This window comes from Heptranchias perlo, unplaced genomic scaffold (genome assembly GCF_035084215.1).
Source record: "Heptranchias perlo isolate sHepPer1 unplaced genomic scaffold, sHepPer1.hap1 HAP1_SCAFFOLD_50, whole genome shotgun sequence".
Lineage (NCBI taxonomy): Eukaryota > Metazoa > Chordata > Chondrichthyes > Hexanchiformes > Hexanchidae > Heptranchias > Heptranchias perlo.
In genome coordinates, this window is record NW_027139516.1 from 308,097 (window position 1) to 321,530 (window position 13,434).

General features: G+C 47.2%; 1 non-coding gene across 1 annotated transcript; it reads right to left on the bottom strand.

Moving 5' to 3' along the window:
• Positions 1-13,362: 13,362 nt before the first annotated feature.
• trnaw-cca (transfer RNA tryptophan (anticodon CCA)) lies at positions 13,363-13,434 on the bottom strand. The gene has a single exon. It is a non-coding gene; the product is annotated as a tRNA-Trp (tRNA).

Genomic DNA, 13,434 nt, shown 5'->3' on the forward strand with positions numbered 1-13,434 from the left:
GACGTGTTGTTACACAAAGGTACGCCCTGCTGGTGAGCAGAGGCAAGTGCTCGAGCAAAACAGCCGTTTTCGGGCAGACACAAAAAGCTTTCTGGTTCAAGAAACGAAAGGAGGTCTCTTGTGCCTCAGCGCCAACATGTTAAGCTGTCGGCTGTCTGTAAAGTAAAGAAAACGGCCTTGGGCTAATTTCTGCTCACTCCAAAAGCACGTTCGCTCGTTCCAACCAGAAATCTAAGGATGACTTTGATCTGTTAATTGTATTGCAGTCCTCCGCTGCACCAGCTGAACGATCGAAGGGAAGCAGCAAAGATTGCTCTCTTTGGTAAATGTTCACTGTGTGCCTTTTGAAACTCCCGGACTCACATGGAGTGGAGTCACATGTGCATGACCGAGACTGACTCGGTTTCTGCTCATACCGCACCGCTGTGGAAGTGTGAGCTGCTACTCTCTCTGCACACCCGAGACCAGTGGAGCAGTGGATATCGTGTCTCATGAGAAGTCAGAAGATTGTCTGGTCTAATCCGACCTGACTGGATTGTTTTTGCAAACCGTCCATTACTTTATGACTTCAGACAGCTTGGAAACTGACCTAATTGGCAGTTCTGCCTGGCAGTCTCCACCGTTCGTGCTCTTTTCACACAGCAGTGAGTGCATTCGTTTTGTTAGCTTTGTAAATCCTGATTTCAGTCCACAGAAAAGTTATCAGGACCTGTGAAGCTTTTTTCCATGTCTCACTTCATCTTTCCATCTTTGTTAAACACCAAAATCAAAAACCTTTGCTGACTGCAGCACACCAAAAGATTTATTACCCCTTGACCTCTCGTTATCGAAGCTTAGGATTGACGTGGGTTCTGGATTTGCTGAAAACTGACAACATTTTTGTTTCGGGACAATTCCCCAAGGTAAAAAAAAGTGAGTGGAGAATGCGGGCATCGATCCCGCTACTTCTCGCATGCTGAGCGAGCGCTCTACCATTTGAGCTAATTCCCCTGCTTAGCGAGTCCACTTGCCCTTCACAATAGTCGCTTCACACTCGCCTCCAAACAGCGCCACGAATTGCCACCTCCCTGAATTTTTTCAATACTTTGTTCCAATCCGCGGTATCGAGTATTCGCAAGTGAGCAACCGCAGAACGGGAAGGCACAGTAATCGTAAATGATGCCGAGAAGAGCCCGAGCCTGCGGAACGCAGACGAGGTCATCGGAAAAGAACAGCAGCCCGAGCTTGAGGAAACAGCGAGAGCTCTGTCTGTCTGTCGGTCTGTCTGACTGATGGAAGGCTTATTTGCCTGAAAGTGAGTGCGGTTTGACGTGTTGTTATTCAAAGGTACGCCCTGCTGGTGAGCAGAGGCAAGTGCTCGAGCAAAACAGCCATTTTCGGGCAGACACAAAAAGCTTTCTGGTTCAAGAAACGAAAGGAGGTCTCCTGTGCCTCAGCGCCAACATGTTAAGCTGTCGGCTGTCTGTAAAGTAAAGAAAACGGCCTTGGGCTAATTTCTGCTCACTCCAAAAGCACGTTCGCTCGTTCCAACCAGAAATCTAAGGATGACTTTGATCTGTTAATTGTATTGCAGTCCTCCGCTGCACCAGCTGAACGATCGAAGGGAAGCAGCAAAGATTGCTCTCTTTGGTAAATGTTCACTGTGTGCCTTTTGAAACTCCCGGACTCACATGGAGTGGAGTCACATGTGCATGACCGAGACTGACTCGGTTTCTGCTCATACCGCACCGCTGTGGAAGTGAGAGCTGCTACTCTCTCTGCACACCCGAGACCAGTGGAGCAGTGGATATCGTGTCTCATGACAAGTCAGAAGATTGTCTGGTCTAATCCGACCTGACTGGATTGTTTTTGCAAACCGTCCATTACTTTATGACTTCAGACAGCTTGGAAACTGACCTAATTGGCAGTTCTGCCTGGCAGTCTCCACCGTTCGTTCTCTTTTCACACAGCAGTGAGTGCATTCGTTTTGTTAGCTTTGTAAATCCTGATTTCAGTCCACAGAAAAGATATCAGGACCTGTGAAGCTTTTTTCCATGTCTCACTTCATCTTTCCATCTTTGTTAAACACCAAAATCAAAAACTTTTGCTGACTGCAGCACACCAAACGATTTATTACCCCTTGACCTCTCTTTATCGAAGATTAGGATTGACGTGGGTTGTGGATTTGCTGAAAACTGACACCATTTTTGTTTCGGGACAATTCCCCAAGGTAAAAAAAGTGAGTGAAGAATGCGGGCATCGATCCCGCTACTTCTCGCATGCTAAGCGAGCGCTCCACCATTTGAGCTAATTCCCCTACTTAGCGAGTCCACTTCCCCATCACAATAGTCGCTTAACACTCGCCTCCAAACAGCGCCACGAATTGCCACCTCCCTGAATTTTTTCAATACTTTGTTCCAATCCGCGGTATCGAGTATTCGCAAGTGAGCAACCGCAGAACGGGAAGGCACAGTAATCGTAAATGATGCCGAGAAGAGCCCGAGCCTGCGGAACGCAGACGAGGTCATCGGAAAAGAACAGCAGCCCGAGCTTGAGGAAACAGCGAGAGCTCTGTCTGTCTGTCGGTCTGTCTGACTGATGGAAGGCTTATTTGCCTGAAAGTGAGTGCGGTTTGACGTGTTGTTATTCAAAGGTACGCCCTGCTGGTGAGCAGAGGCAAGTGCTCGAGCAAAACAGCCATTTTCGGGCAGACACAAAAAGCTTTCTGGTTCAAGAAACGAAAGGAGGTCTCCTGTGCCTCAGCGCCAACATGTTAAGCTGTCGGCTGTCTGTAAAGTAAAGAAAACGGCCTTGGGCTAATTTCTGCTCACTCCAAAAGCACGTTCGCTCGTTCCAACCAGAAATCTAAGGATGACTTTGATCTGTTAATTGTATTGCAGTCCTCCGCTGCACCAGCTGAACGATCGAAGGGAAGCAGCAAAGATTGCTCTCTTTGGTAAATGTTCACTGTGTGCCTTTTGAAACTCCCGGACTCACATGGAGTGGAGTCACATGTGCATGACCGAGACTGACTCGGTTTCTGCTCATACCGCACCGCTGTGGAAGTGAGAGCTGCTACTCTCTCTGCACACCCGAGACCAGTGGAGCAGTGGATATCGTGTCTCATGACAAGTCAGAAGATTGTCTGGTCTAATCCGACCTGACTGGATTGTTTTTGCAAACCGTCCATTACTTTATGACTTCAGACAGCTTGGAAACTGACCTAATTGGCAGTTCTGCCTGGCAGTCTCCACCGTTCGTTCTCTTTTCACACAGCAGTGAGTGCATTCGTTTTGTTAGCTTTGTAAATCCTGATTTCAGTCCACAGAAAAGATATCAGGACCTGTGAAGCTTTTTTCCATGTCTCACTTCATCTTTCCATCTTTGTTAAACACCAAAATCAAAAACTTTTGCTGACTGCAGCACACCAAACGATTTATTACCCCTTGACCTCTCTTTATCGAAGATTAGGATTGACGTGGGTTGTGGATTTGCTGAAAACTGACACCATTTTTGTTTCGGGACAATTCCCCAAGGTAAAAAAAGTGAGTGAAGAATGCGGGCATCGATCCCGCTACTTCTCGCATGCTAAGCGAGCGCTCCACCATTTGAGCTAATTCCCCTACTTAGCGAGTCCACTTCCCCATCACAATAGTCGCTTAACACTCGCCTCCAAACAGCGCCACGAATTGCCACCTCCCTGAATTTTTTCAATACTTTGTTCCAATCCGCGGTATCGAGTATTCGCAAGTGAGCAACCGCAGAACGGGAAAGCACAGTAATCGTGAATGATGCCGAGAAGAGCCCGAGCCTGCGGAACGCAGACGAGGTCATCGGAAAAGAACAGCAGCCCGAGCTTGAGGAAACAGCGAGAGCTCTGTCTGTCTGTCGGTCTGTCTGACTGATGGAAGGCTGATTTGCCTGAAAGTGAGTGCGGTTTGACGTGTTGTTATTCAAAGGCACTCCCTGCTGGTGAGCAGAGGCAACTGCTAGAGCAAAACAGCCGTTTTCGGGCGGACACAAAAAGCTTTCAGGTTTCAGAAAGGAAAGGAGGTCTCCTGTGCCTCAGCGCCAACATGTTGAACTGTAGGCTGTCTGTAAAGTAAAGAAAACGGCCTTGAGCTAATTTCTGCTTACTCCAAAAGCACGTTCGCTAGTTCCAACCAAAAACCTAAGGATGACTTTTATCTGATAATTGTATTCCAGTCCTCTGCTTTACGAAGGGAAGCAGCCAGGATTGCTCTCTTTGGTAAATATTCACTGTGCGCCTTTTGACACTCCCGGACTCGTGGAGTCACGTGTGCATGACCGAGACTGACTCATTTCATGCTCAAACCGCAGCGCTGTGGAAGTGTGAGCTGCTACTTTCTCTGCACACCGTGGAGCAGTGGATATCGTGTCTAATGACAAATCAGAAGATTGTCTGGACAACTCCGAGCTGACTGGATTGTTTTTTGCCAACTGTCCATCACTTTATGACTTTAGATAGCTTGCAAACTAACCTAATTGGCAGTGCTGCCTGGCAGTCTCCACCGTTGGTGCGCTTTTCACACAGCAGGGAATATATTAGTTTTATTAACTTTGTAAATCCTGAGTTCAATCCACAGAAAAGATATCAGGACCTGTGAAGCTTTTTTCCATGTCTCACTTCATCTTTCCATCTTTGCTAAACACTAAAATCAAAAACTTTTGCTTACTGCAGCACACCAAAAGATTTACTGCTCCTTGACCTCTCATCATCGAAGCTGAGGATTGACGTGGGTTCTGGATTTGCTGAAAACTGGCACCATTTTTGTTTCGGGACAATTCCCCAAGATAATAAAGTGAATGGAGAATGCGGGCCTCGATATCGCTACTTCTCGCATGCTAATCGAACGCTTTACCATTTGAGCTAATTCCGCTGCTTAGCGAGACCAATTGCCTTTCACAATAGTCGCTTCACACTCGCCTCCAAACAGCGCCACGAATTGCCACCTCCCTGAATTTTTTCAATACTTTGTTCCAATCCGCGGTATCGAGTATTCGCAAGTGAGCAACCGCAGAACGGGAAAGCACAGTAATCGTGAATGATGCCGAGAAGAGCCCGAGCCTGCGGAACGCAGACGAGGTCATCGGAAAAGAACAGCAGCCCGAGCTTGAGGAAACAGCGAGACCTCTGTCTGTCTGTCTGTCTGACTGACCGATCGAAGGCTGATTTGCCTGAAAGTGAGTGCGGTTTGACGTGTTGTTACTCAAAGGCACTCCCTGCTGGTGAGCAGAGGCAAATGCTAGAGCAAAACAGCCGTTTTCGGGCAGACACAAAAAGCTTTCAGGTTTAAGAAAGGAAAGGAGGTCTCCTGTGCCTCAGCGCCAACATGTTAAGCTTTTGGCTGTCTGTAAAGTAAAGAAAACGGCCTTGAGCTAATTTCTGCTTACTCCAAAAGCACGTTCGCTAGTTCCAACCAGAAACCTAAGGATGACTTTTCTCTGTTAATTGTATTGCAGTCCTCCGCTGTACTAGCTGAACGATCGAAGAGAAGCAGCCAAGATTGCTCTCTTTGGTCAATATTCACTGTGCGCCTTTTGACACTCCCGGACTGGTGGAGTCACGTGTGCATGACCGAGACTGACTCATTTCCTGCTCAGACCGCAGCGCTGTGGCAGTATGAGCTGCTACTTTCTCTGCACAGCCGAGACCAGTGGAGCAGTGGATTTCGTGTCTAATGACAAATCAGAAGATTGTCTGGACAACTCCTACCTGACTGGATTGTTTTTGCCAACTGTCCATTACTTTATGACTATAGATAGCTTGCAAACTTACCTTATTGGTAATGCTGCCTGGCAGTCTCCACCGTTCGTGCGCTTTTCACATAGCAGGGAGTGCATTAGTTTTATTAACTTTGTAAATACTGAGTTCAATCCACAGAAAAGATATCAGGACCTGTGAAGCTTTTTTCCATGTCTCACTTCATCTTTCCATCTTTGCTAAACACCAAAATAAAAAACTTTTGCTGACTGCAGCACACCAAAAGATTTGCTGCTCATTGATCTCGATTTATCGAAGCTGAGGATTGACGTGGGTTCTGGATTTGCTGAAAACTGACACCATTTTTGTTTCGGGTCAATTCCCCAAGGTAGAAAAGTGAGTGGAGAATGCGGGCATCGATCCCGCTACTTCTCGCACGCAAAGCGAGCGCTCTACCATTTGAGCTAATTCCCCTACTTAGCGAGTCCACTTGCCCTTCACAATAGTCGCTTCACACTCGCCTCCAAACAGCGCCACGAATTGCCACCTCCCTGAATTTTTTCAATACTTTGTTCCAATCCGCGGTGTCGAGTATTCGCAAGTGAGCAACCGCAGAACGGGAAGGCACAGTAATCGTGAATGATGCCGAGAAGTGCCCGAGCCTGCGGAAGGCAGACGAGGTCATCGGAAAAGAACAGCAGCCCGAGCTTGAGGAAACAGCGAGACCTCTGTCTGTCTGTCTGTCTGACTGACCGATCGAAGGCTGATTTGCCTGAAAGTGAGTGCGGTTTGACGTGTTGTTACTCAAAGGCACTCCCTGCTGGTGAGCAGAGGCAAATGCTAGAGCAAAACAGCCGTTTTCGGGCAGACACAAAAAGCTTTCAGGTTTCAGAAAGGAAAGGAGGTCTCCTGTGCCTCAGCGCCAACATGTTAAGCTTTTGGCTGTCTGTAAAGTAAAGAAAACGGCCTTGAGCTAATTTCTGCTTGCTCCAAAAGCACGTTCGCTAGTTCCAACCAGAAACCTAAGGATGACTTTTCTCTGTTAATTGTATTGCAGTCCTCCGCTGTACTAGCTGAACGATCGAAGGGAAGCAGCCAAGATTGCTCTCTTTGGTCAATATTCACTGTGCGCCTTTTGACACTCCCGGACTGGTGGATTCACGTGTGCATGACCGAGACTGACTCATTTCCTGCTCAGACCGCAGCGCTGTGGCAGTATGAGCTGCTACTTTCTCTGCACACCCGAGACCAGTGGAGCAGTGGATTTCGTGTTTAATGACAAATCAGAAGATTGTCTGGACAACTCCTACCTGACTGGATTGTTTTTGCCAACTGTCCATTACTTTATGACTATAGATAGCTTGCAAACTTACCTTATTGGTAATGCTGCCTGGCAGTCTCCACCGTTCGTGCGCTTTTCACATAGCAGGGAATGCATTAGTTTTATTAACTTTGTAAATACTGAGTTCAATCCACAGAAAAGATATCAGGACCTGTGAAGCTTTTTTCCATGTCTCACTTCATCTTTCCATCTTTGCTAAACACCAAAATAAAAAACTTTTGCTGACTGCAGCACACCAAAAGATTTGCTGCTCATTGATCTCGATTTATCGAAGCTGAGGATTGACGTGGGTTCTGGATTTGCTGAAAACTGACACCATTTTTGTTTCGGGACAATTCCCCAAGGTAAAAAAGTGAGTGGAGAATGCGGGCATCGATCCCGCTACTTCTCGCATGCAAAGCGAGCGCTCTACCATTTGAGCTAATTCCCCTACTTAGCGAGTCCACTTGCCCTTCACAATAGTCGCTTCACACTCGCCTCCAAACAGCGCCACGAATTGCCACCTCCCTGAATTTTTTCAATACTTTGTTCCAATCCGCGGTGTCGAGTATTCGCAAGTGAGCAACCGCAGAACGGGAAGGCACAGTAATCGTGAATGATGCCGAGAAGAGCCCGAGCCTGCGGAAGGCAGACGAGGTCATCGGAAAAGAACAGCAGCCCGAGCTTGAGGAAACAGCGAGAGCTCTGTCTGTCTGTCTGTCTGACTGACCGATCGAAGGCTGATTTGCCTGAAAGTCAGTGTGGTTTGAAGTGTTGTTACTCAAAGGCACTCCCTGCTGGTGAGCAGAGGCAAATGCTGGAGCAAAACAGCCGTTTTCGGGCAGACACAAAAAGCTTTCAGGTTTCAGAAAGGAAAGGAGGTCTCCTGTGCCTCAGCGCCAACATGTTAAGCTGCAGGCTGTCTGGAAAGTAAAGAAAACGGCCTTGAGCTAATTTCTGCTTACTCCAAAAGCACGTTCGCTAGTTCCAACCAAAAACCTAAGGATGACTTTTATCTGATAATTGTATTGCAGTGCTGCGCTGTGCGAAGGGAAGCAGCCAGGATTGCTCTCTTTGGTAAATATTCACTGTGCGCCTTTTGACACTCGTGGAGTCACGTGTGCATGACCGAGACAGACTCATTTCCTGCTCAGACAGCAGCGCTGTGGCAGTGTGAGCTGCTACTTTCTCTGCACACCGTGGAGCTGTGGATATCGTGTCTAATGACAAATCAGAAGATGGTCTGGTCAACTCCTCCCTGACTGGATTGTTTTTGCAAACTGTCCATTACTTTATGACTTTAGATAGCTTGCAAACTGAACTAATTGGCAGTGCTGCCTGGCAGTCTCCACCATTCGTGCGCTCTTCACACAGCAGGGAGTGCATTAGTTTTATTAACTTTGTAAATCCTGAGTTCAATCCACAGAAAAGATATCAGGACCTGTGAAGCTTTTTTCCATGTCTCACTTCATCTTTCCATCTTTGCGAAACAACAAAATCAAATACTTTTGCTCACTGCAGCACACCAAAAGGTTTACTGCCTATTGACCTCACTTTATCGAAGCTGAGGATTCATGTGGGTTCTGGATTTGCTGAAAACTGGCACCATTTTTGTTTCGGGACAATTACCTGAGGTAAATAATTGAGTGGAGAATACGAGGATCGATTCCATTGCTTCTCACATGCTAAGTGAGCGTTCTACCATTTCAGCTAACTCCGGGCGCTAAATTACGCTTCACAAGAATCACTTCACACTCGCCTCCAGGCAGCGCCACGAATTGCCCCCTCCCTGAATATATTCAATACTTTGCTCCAATCCACGGTATTGAGCAACAGCAGAACGGGAAGCCACAGGAAGCGGCCTTGATCAAAATGCTGCTTATTCCAAAATCACATTCGCTACTTGGAGACGGAATTCAACCAGCAACCTAAGGGTGATTCTCCATTGATTTCCACTATAGTCCTCTGTTCTACCAGCTGAGCGATCGAAGGGAAGCAGCAAAGATCCTTCTGTTTCTTGATTGTTCACCGTTTTAAACACCCCGACTCGTGCAGTCACGTGGGCCTGACGGAGATTTACTCGGTCCCTGCCCTTCACAGTAGCTGCTTTGAACTCGCCTCCAAGCAGCTCCATGACCAGCAGAGAAATCTTGCCTTGGGTTAGCCCCTCCCTGAATACAATCAATACTTTGCTCCAATCGGCGATATCGTACATCAGCAAGTGAGCAACAGCAGAACGGGAAGCCACAGTAATGGTGAATGATGCTGAGAAGAGCCCGAGCCTGCGGAAGGCAGACGAGGTTACCGGGAAGGAACAGTCGCTCCCCGCTTGAGGGAGCAGCCAGAGCCCTGTTTGACTGATAGAAGACTTTTTGTCCTGAAAGCGTTTTTTTTTTATTTATTCGTTCGTCGGATGTGGGCGTCGCTGGCGAGGCCGGCCTTTGTTGCCCATCCCTAATTGCCCTTGAGTGCGGTTTGACGTGTTGTTATTCAAAGGCACTCCCTGCTGGTGAGCAGAGGCAAATGCTCGAGCAAATCAGCAGTGTTCGGGCAGACACAAAAAGCTTTTAGGTTTGCGAAATGAAAAGAGGCCTTCTCTCCCTCAGCACCAACATGTTAATCAGTCGGCTGCCTGTAAAGTTAAGAGAACGGCCTTGAGCTCATTGCTGCTTCCTCCAAAAGCACGCTCGCTAGTTCCAACCAGAAACCTAAGGATGACTTTCTCCACGGATGCTGCCTCACTTGCTGATGATTTCCAGCATTTTCTCTTTACAATTCACATTTCCAGCATTCGCATTATTTTGCTTTTGATTGGATAAACCTCGCCCTTCTAAACCCCATCACAGAATAATCAGCAAGAGGGGCTTACAATGGCGGATGACATTACCCAGAATGCCGCGCGAGGTAGAATACGGTCTATCTCCATTCGAAGGGGCGCAGCGGGCATGCGCGTCAAGGGCCGCCGGTCGCAGAAATCAGCGCCTTGGAGAGACCCTGAGATTATGAGTCTCATGCTCGACCGACTGAGCTAGCCGGACCTAAGCTTTCCTAACCGCCTTATCTGTTATTGCAGCAAGCCGGAGAAAGACTCCATTTAAGAACATAACAACATAAGAAATTGGAGCAGGAGTAGGCCAATCGGCCCCTCGAGCCTGCTCCGCCATTCAATAAGATCATGGCTGATCTGATCCCAACCACAAATCTAAAGAACACAAGAAGTCGGAGCAGGACCCGGCCACATAGCCTCTGGGCCCTCTCCGCCACCCACAGGGCATTGACCGATCCGTACTCAGCTTCATGTCCAATTTCCTGCCCGCTCCCCATAACCCCTAATTCCCTTTACTTCTAGGAAACCGTCTATTTCTGTTTTAAATTTATCTAATGATGTAGCTTCCACAGCTTCCTGGGGCAGCAAATTCCACAGACCTACCACCCTCTGAGTGAAGAAGTTTCTCCTCATCTCAGTTTTGAAAGAGCAGCCCCTTATTCTAAGATTATGCCCCCTAGTTCTAGTTTCACCCATCCTTGGGAACATCCTTACCGCATCCACCCGATCAAGCCCCTTCACAATCTTATATGTTTCAATAAGATCGCCTCTCATTCTTCTGAACTCCAATGAGTAGAGTCCCAATCTACTCAACCTCTCCTCATATGTCCGCCCCCTCATCCCCGGGATTAACCGAGTGAACCTTCTTTGTACTGCCTCGAGAGCAAGTATGTCTTTTCTTAAGTATGGAGACCAAAACTGTATGCAGTATTCCAGGTGCGGTCTCACCAATACCTTATATAACTGCAGCAATACCTCCTTGTTTTTATATTCTATCCCCCTAGCAATAAAAGCCAACATTCCGTTGGCTTTCTTGATCACCTGCTGCACCTGCATACCAACTTTTTGATTTTCTTGCACTAGGACCCCCAGATCCCTTTGTACTGCAGTACTTTCTAGTCTCTCGCCATTAAGAAAATAACTTGCTCTCTGATTTTTCCTGCCAAAGTGCATAACCTCACATTTTCCAATATTATATTGCATCTGCCAAATCTCCGCCCACTCACCCAGCCTGTCTATATCCCCTTGCAGGTTTTTTATGTCCTCCTCACTCTCTACGTTCCCTCCCATCTTTGTATCATCTGCAAATTTTGATATGTTGCACTCGGTCCCCTCCTCCAAATCGTTAATATAGATTGTAAAGAGTTGGGGACCCAGCACCGACCCCTGTGGAACACCACTGGTTACTGGTTGCCAGTCCGAAAATGAACCATTTATCCCAACTCTCTGCTTCCTGTTCGATAACCAATCCTCCACCCATGCCAGAATATTACCCCCAATCCCGTGATTTTTTATCTTAAGTAATAATCTTTTATGTGGCACCTTGTCGAATGCCTTCTGGAAGTCTAAATACACTATGTCCACTGGTTCCCCTTTATCCACCCTATACGTTATATCCTCGAAGAACTCAAGCAAATTTGTCAGACATGACTTCCCCTTCAAATTATTGGAATTAATTCTGAGGGACAGGACAAACTGTCACTTAGAAAGGCACGGATTAATCAAGGACAGTCAGCATGGATTTGTTATGGGGAGGTCGTGTCTGAATAACCTGATTGAATTTTTCGAGGAGGTGACAAGGAGGATCGATGAGGGTAGCGCAATTGATGTAGTCTACATGGATTTTAGCAAGGCTTTTGAAAAGTTCCCACATGGCAGATTGGTCAAAAAAGTAAAGGCCCATGGGATCCAAGGGAATGTGGCTTGTTGGATCCAAAATTGGTTCAGTGGCAGGCAGCAAAGGGTAATGGTCGACGGGTGTATTTGTGGCTGGAAGGCTGTTTCCAGTGGGGTGCCGCAGGCCACGGTACTTGGTCCTTTGCTTTTTCTGGTATACATTAACGATTTGGACTTAAACATAGGGTGTATGATTAAGAAATTTGCGTGTGACCCAAAAATAGGCCGTGTGGTTGATAGCGAGGAGGAAAGCTGTAGACTGTGGGGGTTCACGTAATTTTCTGATAACAAAGCACTCAATCTATCTCTGATAAAATTTCGAACGAATACGTGGGTTTGGTCTGGCACAGGCACGATGGGCCGAATGATCTCCTTTTGTGGACTAACATAATACGATGATACTAAGTGTTGTCTGACGGAAAAGCAACACATTCCAAATAAGAGCAGAGAGAGGAAAGCAGTCTAACAGCATAACAACACGGTGAGATATTGTATTTGTGAAGAAGAGGAGGGATTGTTTATCATGGTGGTAGTCACATAGGGTATCATTTGTGACTTTGATAAGGACCATTTCATGCTGCGACAGGGGCGGAAAGCTAATTGGAGAGATTCAGCCCGGGATCGTCCCCATCGTGCGCGGAAAGACGGAAGAGGCGGGGGGGGGGGCGGGGTGCGTGTAAATGTCAGAGCTGGGGCTCACCGATGGAAGCCGTATAAAAGTTTAAAACGGTACTCGCCCAACGTGGGGCTCAAACCCACTACTCTGAGAGTTTTTAAAGAAAAGGGGGAGCAGCCACTGTCTGTGTCTCTCGCTGCACTTGAAACAACACATTCCAAGTCCGAGCAGAGAGAGGACACCATTCAGTTGTCCGTTGTGTTGAATAAAATGCTGTCGGTTTCCGTAGTGGAGCGGTTATCAGGTTTGTTTTAAAACGGGGAAGTTCCCGGCTCGATCCTGGGCAGAAACGTTATGTTGGAATTTGGTCTCCAAATACATCCCGATTGATTTTCTTCTCTTGCCAAAAAGGGAGACAGTGGCTGCTCCCTTATTCTTTGTAAGCTGTATCTTTTACTTCATTAAACAGATAACTTTGAGTGATAGAAAACTGATCGACAGTGACGCTCACTTCAAGTTTTATTCCCTTTTAATCTGGAAGGATATATTGGCTTTGGAAAGGAGTTGGTAGGGTAGGATCGACAAACCTTTTCCGCCAGTGGTGGACAAGGGAACCGAACCAATCATCGACCAAGTTCTCCTGAATTCTCCAGTGCAATGGGAAACCGACCAACAAAAGCCCTTTCATTGACCGTGGAGGTTCAGACAAATTTCTGATGACGAAGCGCTCAATCTCTTTCTCTTGTCTGTTTCCCGATACTGTCTGCATCTCTGCCCTGTGTTTATCTCACGATGTGTCCACCTGCAGGTTGGTTTTTGAACGAAGACGTGTGTTTGTCTTCTGTTCGTTGCATGAAATAAATGAGGGCATCAGGTGCTTCCCTCCCTGACATTGGGGAGCCAGTGGCAGACTTCAGAGTTGGGTTCTGTTAATTGTGAAGACGCAAAGAAAACATGAATTGCAGAATTATACAAACCAGCCTTAAGGGAAAAAACTGTGACCCCGACGTGATTTGAACACGCAACCTTCTGATCTGGAGTCAGACGCGCTACCGTTGCGCCACGAGGCC